This window comes from Phocoena phocoena, chromosome X, assembly GCF_963924675.1.
Source record: "Phocoena phocoena chromosome X, mPhoPho1.1, whole genome shotgun sequence".
Classification (NCBI taxonomy): Eukaryota; Metazoa; Chordata; class Mammalia; order Artiodactyla; family Phocoenidae; genus Phocoena; species Phocoena phocoena.
In genome coordinates, this window is record NC_089240.1 from 72416719 (window position 1) to 72425797 (window position 9079).

The following is a 9079-nucleotide window of genomic DNA, read 5'->3' on the forward strand; positions in this document are numbered from 1 at the left end:
TTTCCACCGTTTAATATTAGGTGGAGCTGGGAGGTCTCTTGTTGACCAGTGTCCTGAAGTTGGCTCTCCTACCTCAGGGGCAGAGCCCTGACGCCTGGGCTGGAGCACCAAGAGCCTTTCATCCACACTGCTCAGAATAAAAGGGAGAAAAATTAGAGAGAATTGGTGGAAGTATGAGGAAAGAAAGAGGGAAAGGAGGAAAGGAAGGAAGGAAGAAAGAAGCAAACAAAGGAGGGAGGGAGGGAGGGAGGGAGGAAGGAAGGAGGGAAAGAAGGAAAAAAGACAGAAAGAAAGAAGATAGAGTAAAAATAAAATAAAGTATAATATAGTTATTGAATTAAAAAATATTTAGGAAAAAAAAAAGGGACGGATAGAACCTTAGGACAAATGTTGGAAGCAAAGCTATACAGAGAAAATCTTACACAGAAGCATACACATACACCTTCACGAAAAGAGGTAAAGGGGGAAAAATCATAAATCTTGCTCTCAGAGACCACCTCCTCAATTTGGGGTGATTCCTTGTCTAAAGGAGGGAAGGAAGGAAGGAAAGAAAGAAAGAAAGAACGAAGGTAAAGTATAATAAATTTATTACAATTAAAATTAATTATTAAGAAAAAAAATTTTTTTTAAAAACCATGGACGGATAGAGCCCTAGGACAAATGGTGGAAGCAAGAGTATATAGACAAGATCTCACATAGAAGCATACACGTACACATTCACAAAAAGAGGAAAAGGGAAAAAAATCTTGCTCCTAAATTCCCCCTCTTCAATTTGGGATCATTCCTTGTCTATTCAGGTATTCCACAGATGCAGGGTATATCAAGTTGATTGTGGAGCTTTAATCCGCTGCTTCTGTGGCTGCTGGGAATGATTTCCCTTTCTCTTCTTTGTTCTCACAGCTCACAGGAGCTCAGCTTTGGATTTGGCCCTGCCTCTGCGTGTACGTCGCTGGAGGGCGTCTGTTTTTTGCTCAGACAGGACGGGGTTAAAGGAGCTGCTGATTCGGGGGCTCCGGCTCACTCAGGCCGGGGGTTGGGGGATGGGGGAAGGAGGGGCACTGCGTGCGGGGCGGGCCTGCGGCGGCAGAGGCGGCGTGACGTTGTGGCAGAGGCCGGCGTGACGTTGCACCAGCCTGAGGCCCGCCGTGCCTTGTCCTGGGGAAGTTGTCGCTGGATCCCGGGAACCTGGCAGTGGCGGGCTGCACAGGCTCCACGGAAGAGGGATGTGGAGAGTGACCTGTGCTCGCACACAGGCCCCTTGGTGGCGGCAGCAGCAGCCTTAGCGTCTCCCGCCCGTCTCTGGGGTCCGCGGTTTTAGCCGCGGCTCGCGCCCGTCTCTGGGGTTTGCACTTTTAGCCGCGGCTCGCGCCCGTCTCTGGGGTTCGCGCTTTTAGCCGCCGCTTGCGCCCGTCTCTGGAGATCCTTTAAGCAGAGCTCTTAAACCCCTCTCCTTGCGCACCAGGAAACAAAGAGGGAAGAAAAAGTCTCTTGCCTCTTCGGCAGGTGCAGGCTTTTCCCCGAACTCCCTCCCGGCTAGTCGTGGTGCACTAACCCCTTCAGGCTATGTTCAAGCCGCCAACCCCAGTCCTCTCCCTGAGCTCCGTCCAAAACTGAAACCCGAGCCTCAGCTCGCAGCCCCACCCGCCCCGGCGGGTGAGCAGACAATCCTCTCGGGTTGGTGAGTGCCGGTTGGCACCGATCGTCTGTGCAGGAATCTCCCCGCTTTGCCCTCCGCACCCGTCGCTGTGCACTACTCCGCGGTCCCAAAACTCCCCCCTCTGCCTCCCGCAGTCTCCGCCCGCGGAGGGGCTTCCTAGTGTGTGGAAACTTTTCCTCCTTCACAGCTCCCTCCCACTGGTGCAGGTGCCGTCCTTATTCTTTTGTCTCTGTTTTTTCTTTTTTTCTTTTGCCCTACCCAGGTACGTGGGGAGTTTCTTGCCTTTTGGGAGGTCTGAGGTCTTCTGCCAGCCTTCAGTAGGTGTTCTGTAGGAGTTGTTCCACGTGTGGATGTATTTCTGGTGTATCCGTGGGGAGGAAGGCGATCTCCGCGTCTTACTCTTCCGCCATCTTCAAGGTCCCCCCCAGACATATTATTTTAAAACACACAAAACTAAAGACTTAAGAAAATATCATTCAGAAACACTGAGATGACAGTCTCTGCTCTCAAAAAGTTCGTCTATTAGGCAGACAGTTCTGTCTACAATGACAATGCTAAGCAATGTTATAGAAGTATAGAGAATATACTTTAACCTGGACTGAGGATGACAGGGAAGACTTTGAGGAGAGGTAATATCTAAGAAACATCTTAATGTAGGAGATATCCAGGCAAGGAATGACATTCAAGAAAGTAGGAGTGGGGCTTCCCTGGTGGCGCTGTGGTTGAGAGTCCGCCTGCCGATACAGGGGACGCGGGTTCGTGCCCCGGTCCGGGAGGATCCCACATGCCGCGGAGTGGCTGGGCCCGTGAGCCATGGCCGCTGAGCCTGCGCGTCCGGAGCCTGTGCTCCACAATGGGAGAGGCCACAACAGTGAGAGGCCCATGTACCGCAAAAAAAAAAAAGAAAGAAAGTAGGAGTGGCATGTGCAAATGCACAGGCAACAGAGAGCATGGCACCTTCAATTAACTGCAAATAATTTTGAATGATTAGAGCACAGATTGCAGAAGGGTAGGGGTAGAGATTAGAAAGACATTAGAATATTTCAAGCAGAGGAATGATGTGATTATATATGCATTTTGGAAAGGTTGTCCAGGTAGCACTGTGTTAAAAGGATTGTAGGGAACCAAAAGTGGAGGCAAGCAGACCAGTTCACTTAGAATAGTGCAGGGGGTCCAGGTGAGAGTTGATGATGTTTTGAACAAGAGTAGTGACAGTGGGATCTAAAAGAAGAGACGTATTAAAGAGAAATTTAAGAAATAGAATCACAAGAATTTGGTGACAAGAATCGGTAGGGGTATTAAAAAGACAGTAAGTAATATTAGTAAAACATTATGGTTATCGTCATTAATTTAATTAGCCAATACTTATTGAAAACCTATGTTGTGCCAGCAGCTATACTAGACATTGGCAACACGTGTGAACTTTCAATGAACCCAGAGGTGTGAGCATCTATGCTAATATGAAAAATATAAGGATGGTTTAACATTAAAAAAAAAACTATTAACGTTGTTTACAACATCAACAGATTGTAAGAGTGGAAAATATGATCAGTGCCTATCCCAGAATAGACTGTCAATAAATAGATGCCAAAAAGGTTTTTATCAAAATTCTATACCCATTCATAATAAAAGCTCTTAGAAAACTAGGAATAGAAGTCAAATTCCTTAACCTAATTAAGAGTGTCTACAAGAATCCACAATAAACATTAAACCTAATGGTGAAACATTTTAAACATTTCTTTTTTCCAGCTAGGAAAAATAGAAATATGTATGCTGTTACCACTTCTGTTCAGCATTATATTGGAGGTGTCAGGCAGTGCAGTAAGACAAGAAAAAGAAATAAAAGTTATAAGGTTCAAAAGGAAGATAATACTGTCATTAGTTACAGATTATTTAATTATCTACATAGAAAACAAAAAAGAATCTATGGGTAAAGTATTAATAAGAGAGTTTAGCAAGGTTGTTAGATACAATATTAACTATAAAATTAATTTTGTTCCTATACATCAGCAGCAAGTTGTTTAAAAAAATTTTTTTAAACACTATAAGATATCCTAACAAACAAAAGTCCAAGACCAGGTGGCTTCACAGGTGAATTCTACCAAACATTTAAAGAAGAATTAATACCCATCCTTCTCAAAATATTCCAAAAAATTGAATAGGAAGGAAATTTCTGAACTCATTTCATGAGGCTGGCATCACTTTGATACCAAAACCAGACAAAGATAACATAAGAACAGAATATTACAGGCCAATATCACTGATGAACATAGATACAAAAATCCTCAACAAAATATTAGCAAACCAAATCCAACAGTACATTAAAAAGATCATATACCACGATCAAGTGGGATTTATCCCAGGGATGCAGATATGGTCAACATCTGCAAATCAATCAATGTGATACACCACATTAACAAATTGAAGAATAAAAATCATATGATCATCTCAATAGATGCAGAAAAACTTTGACAAAATTCAACATCCATTTATGATAAAAACACTCAACAAAGTGGGTATAGAGGGAACATACCTCAATGTAATAAAGACCATGTGTGACAAGCCCATGGTTAACATCATACTCAATGGTGAAAAACTGAAAGCATTTTTTCTAAGATCAGGAACAAGACAAGGATGCCCACTCTTGCTACTCTTATTCAACATAATATTGGAAGTACTAGCCACAGGAATTAGGTAAGAAAAATAAGTTTTAAAAATCCAAACCAGAAAGGAAGAAATAAAACTGTCACATTGCAGATGACATGGTACTACACACAAAAAATTCTAAAGATACCACCAAAAAGCTATTAGCACTAATAAATGAATTCAGTAATTGCAGAACACAAAATTAATATACAGAAATTTGTTGCATTTCTATACACTATCAATGAACTATCAGGAAGAGAAATTAAGAAAACAATCCTATTTACAATTGTTTCAAAAAGAATAAAATACTTAGGAATACATCTAACCAAGGAGGTAAAAGCCCTGTACTTGGAAAACTATAATTCAATAATGAAAGAAATTGAAGACTACACCAATAAATAAAAAGATACATTGTGCTCATGGATTGACATAATTAATATTGTTAAAATGACCATACTACCCAAGGAAATCTACATATTCAATGCATCACCTATCAAAATAACAAGGGCAGTTTTCACAGGACAAGAGCAAATAATTAAAAAATTTGTACCAAATACAAAAGACCCCAAATAGCCAAAGCAATCTTGAGAAAAAAGAACAAAACTGGAACTATCACCCTCACAGACTTCAGACTACACTACAAAGTTACAGCAACCAAAACAGTATGGTACTGGCATAGAAACAGACAAACAGACACCTAGATCAATGGAATCAAATAGAGATTCCATAAATAATCCCACTCTTATATGGTAAATTAATATTCAACAAAGGAGGTAAGAATATACAATGGGGAAAAGACAGCCTCTTCAATAAATGATGTTGGGAAAATTGGATAGCTACATGCAAAACAATCAAACTGGACTAATTTCTTACACTGTATAAGAAATAAACTCAAAATGGATTAAGACAAATATGAGACCTGAAACCATAAAACTTCTAGAAGAAAACATAGGCAGTACACTCTTCGACATCAGTCTTAGAAATATTTTTTTGAGGATATGCCTCGTCAGGCAATGGAAACAAAAACAAAAATAAACAAATGGGATTACATCAAATGAAAAAGTTTTTGCACAGCAAAGGAAACTGTCAACAAAGTAAAAAGGCAGATTACTGAATAGGAGAAGGTATTTGAAAATGATATATCCAATAAAGGGTTAATATCCAAAATACACAAGGAACTCATACAACTCAACATCAAAAAAACCCTGGGCTTCCCTGGTGGCTCAGTGGTTGAGAGTCCGCCTGCCAATGCAGGGGACGTGGGTTCATGTCCCCATCTGGGAAGATCCTACATGCCGTGGGGTGGCTGGGCCCGTGAGCCATGGCCACTGAGCCTGCACATCTGGAGCCTGTGCTCCGCAACGGGAGAGGCCACAACAGTGAGAGGCCTGTGTACCACAAAAAAAAAAAAAAAAAAAAAGGACAGAGAATCTGAATAGACATTTTTTCAAAGAAGACATGCAGATGGCCTACAGACACATGAAAAGATGCTCATCACTATTCAACAGGGACATGCAAATTGAAACCACAGTGAGATATCACCTCACACCTGTCTGAATGGCTATTATCAAAAAGGCCATAAAAAAAGTTGTTGGTGAGGATGTGGGGAAAATGAAAACAGAACCCTTGTGCACTGTTGGTGGGAATGTAAATTGGTGCAGCCACTATGGAAAACAGTATGGAGGTTCCTCAAAAACTAAAAATAGAACTACCATATCATCCAGCAACTGCATCCCTGGGTATATATCTGGAAAAAACTGAAACACTAATTTGAAAAGATACATGTACCCCAATATTCATAGCAGCACTATTTACAATAGCCAAGACATGGAAGCAATCCAAGTGCCCATCAACAGATGTTTGGATTAAGAAGATGTGGTATATATACACATGGACTATTACTCAGCCATAAAAAAAGAATGAAATAATGCCATTTGCAGCAACATGGATGGACCTAGAGAATATTATGCTTATTTAAATAAGTCAGATGGAGGGCTTCCCTGGTGGCGCAGTGGTTGAGAGTCTGCCTGCCGATGCAAGGGACACAGGTTTGTGCTCCGGTCCAGGAAGATCCCACATGCCACAGAGTGGCTGGGTCCATGAGCCATGGCCGCTGAGCCTGCACGTCCGGAACCTGTGCTCTGCAACGGGAGAGGCCACAACAGTGAGAGGCCTGCGTACTGCAAAAAAAAAAAAAAAAAAGTCAGATGAAGAAAGACAAATACTATATGATATCACTTCTATGTGGAATCTAAAAAACAATCCAAATGAATGTATATTTAAATCAGAAACAGACTCATAGATATAGAAAACAAACGTGGTTAACAAAGAGGAAAGAGAAGAGGAGAGAGACAAATTGGGGTATTGGATTAACAGATACAAACTACTATATATAAAATAGATAGGCAACAAGGATATACCGTATAGCACAGAGAATTAGAGCCATTATCTTGAAATAAGCTATAATGGAGTATGTGCAAAAAATACTGAATAACTATGCTGTACACCTGAAACTAACATAATACTGTAAATCAAATATACTTTAAGAAAAAAAGCAAAAAAAGACCATAAATAACAACTGTTGGCAAGGATGTGGAGAAAAGGGAACACTCATGCACTTTTGGTGGGAATATAAATTGGTGCAGCCACTATAGAAAAAAGTGTGGTTCCTCAAAAAATTAAATATAGAACTACCATATGATCCAGCAATTCCACTTCTGGGTATTTATCTGAAGAGAATGCAAACACTAATTTGAAAAGATATATGCAACCCTATGTTCACTGCAGCATTATTTACAATAGCCAAGATAGGGAATCAACTTAAGTGTCCATGGATATGTGAATAGATAAAGAAGGTGTGGTGTATAAATATATATAATGGAATATTATTGAGCTATAAAAAAAATAAAATCTTGCCATTTGCAACAACATGGATAGACCTACAGGGTACTATACTAAGTGAAATAATTCAGACAAAGAAAGACAAATACCATATGATTTCACTTATATATGGAATCTAATAAACAAAACAAATAAACAAACAAAACAAAAGTAGTCATAGATACAGTGAACAAACAGATGGTTGTCAGAAGGAAGTGGGGGTGAGGGTAGGAGAGAAATATGTGAGGGGGATTAAGAGGAACAAACCTCCAGTTACAAAATAAATGAGTCATGGGTATGAAATGTACAGTATGGAGAATATGATCAATAATAATGTAATATCTTTGGTAACTAGCGGTATTGTGGTGATCATTTTGGAATATATAGAAATAATATATCACTATGTTGTGCACCAGGAACTAACATAGTGTTATAGGTCAATAATACTTCTAAAACAAACAAACAAACAAACTCATAGAAAAAGAGATCAGATCTGTGGTTACCAGAGGAAGAGGGGTGGGGGAGGTGGAATTGGATGCAGGTAGTGAAAAGGTAAAATCTTCCAGTTATAAGATAAATAAGTACTAAGGATGTAATGTACAACATCATAAATATAATTAACAGTGCTGTATATTATATATGAAAGTTGTTAAGAGAGTAAATCCCAAGAGTTCTCATCACAAGGAAAAATATTTTTTTCTTTTATTTTGTATCTATATGAGATGATGGATGTTCACTGAATTTACTGTGGTTATCATTTCATTATGTATATAAGTCAACTCATTATGCTGTATACAAACTTATACAGAAAACAAACAAAAACACTGTAAGACATCTTGGAATAAATAAAAGATAGGCAAGACCTTTGAATCAGTCAGGGTAATGCTAGGCTATGCTGTGGTGACACATAATCCCTGAAATCTCCATGCTGTAACACAACACAGAGCTACTTCTTATAACTTATTCAGTTCTTATAACTTAATTACAGTTTTTCTGAGTCAGGTGGCCCTCTGGCACAGCTTTCTTTCAAGAGATGACTCAGCATTCCTGGAAGTTTCCAACTTGTGACAATGCTACCTGTAACATGTGGCCTATTAATGATGGAAAAGGGGGAAAAGGACTGGAGGAGGCCAACTAGCTCTTAATTGCCCAATCACCCTAACCTATCTTCAAGGGAAGTTGGGAAATGTAGAGCTGAACATGGATATTTGGTGATCATTATCAGTCTCTGCCAACAAGTATAAGATTATTGAAAAGCATAGGGAAAAACTAAATAAATAGAGTGATATACCATGTTCATGGATGGGAAGGTGGGATAGGATTGGATGAAATTCCAATCAAAATCACTACAAAGATTTATGTGTGTGTTTGTGTATGGCACTTCACGAGTTGATTCCAAAATGTTTATGAAAAACCAAAGGGCCTAGACTAGCTAAGACAATTTTGATGAAAAAAATGAGGGGGACGGGCTGACTCTAATAGGTATCAAAACATGTTACGAAAATTATAGGAATTAAAACAGTGTAGTATTATCATAGGAATAAACAAAAATATCAATGAAACTGAATAGAATCCAGAATAGGAATCTAATATTTGATAATGATAGTAGTTCAAATTAGTATGAAAGGGATGAACTAGTCAATAAACAGTGTTAGGACAATTGGATAATCATATATAAAAAGTTATAATAGATTTTTATGTCACATAATTACCTTGACTAAATTTTAGGTGGATTAAAGAGTTAAAGGTTAAACAGTACCATAACAGTATTTGAACAACATATAGGGCTTATTTTCATAATATCAATTTGGGGAAGACTTTCCTAAACATGATGCAAAGACCAGAAGCCATAAAGGAAAATACTGAGTGATTTGACTACATCAAAATTTAAATTTT